The sequence below is a fragment of the Propithecus coquereli genome, unplaced genomic scaffold (assembly GCF_000956105.1).
Source record: "Propithecus coquereli isolate 6110/MARCELLA unplaced genomic scaffold, Pcoq_1.0 Scaffold150, whole genome shotgun sequence".
NCBI classification, from domain to species: Eukaryota; Metazoa; Chordata; class Mammalia; order Primates; family Indriidae; genus Propithecus; species Propithecus coquereli.
The window spans coordinates 1,716,755-1,717,624 of NW_012139414.1; positions in this window are offsets into that span (position 1 = coordinate 1,716,755).

Consider the following 870-nt stretch of genomic DNA (forward strand, 5'->3'; position numbering starts at 1 on the left):
TGTGCCTCGGTTTCCCTAGCTAGAAAATGGAGGTGATGATGGTTTCTGCCTCACAGGATAGGGGTGCCGGAATCCTGGGAAGACACTGCGTCAGTGTAGGGTGCGCTGGGGGGCCAGCCAGGGCCCCAGCAGGGTCCGGTGACCTTACGATGTGATCTCTCCTGTCTCTGCCCACAGGCGAGTGAAGATGGCGGAGAGGACGTGACCTGCACTTACCCTCATCCGCCCACCGAGTGGCGCCACCATGCAGAAGCCCAGCGGCCTGAAGCCCCCCGGTCGCGGGGGGAAGCACTCCAGCCCTGTGGGCCGGACGTCCACTGGGTCGGCCTCGGCCTCGACAGCAGCGGCGGCCACTGGCTCCAAGGAAGGTGCGTGGGGCCGAGGGCGGTGGTTTTAGGGGGCTTTCTGAGGGGGGGATCTTCTGAGACAGCCCCGGGAACACAGGCCGCTCTGCCCAGCCTGGAGGTCAGTGGTTCACTGGAACTTTATGTCTGCCCATACACCCTTTGAAAATGAACCGTGGCGCGGGCTCTGACCCAGGCTTTGCGCGTATCATCCCTCTTCAGGCTCCCCTGACCTGGGCAGGTGGCACGCTGCTGGACCCACTTAGAGATGAAGAAATGGGGGTTCGGGGAGCTCTGGCGCCTTGCCCAAGGTCACTCAGCTAGTGGAGTGCAGCCGGGGCTCAAACTCCAGCCTCCTCTCCCTGTGCATCCCCTTCCGCGGTCCGAGACTCCTCCCGGAGCCTGCCCCATCTTCCCACCAGCCTTCTGCCTACACAGACCTCGCCCTTTAACCTTTCCCGTCTGACCCCTGGTCTCCCTGGGGCAGGCCCAGGTGTCCTGGCAGGAAGTACCAGCGCTGAGGGCA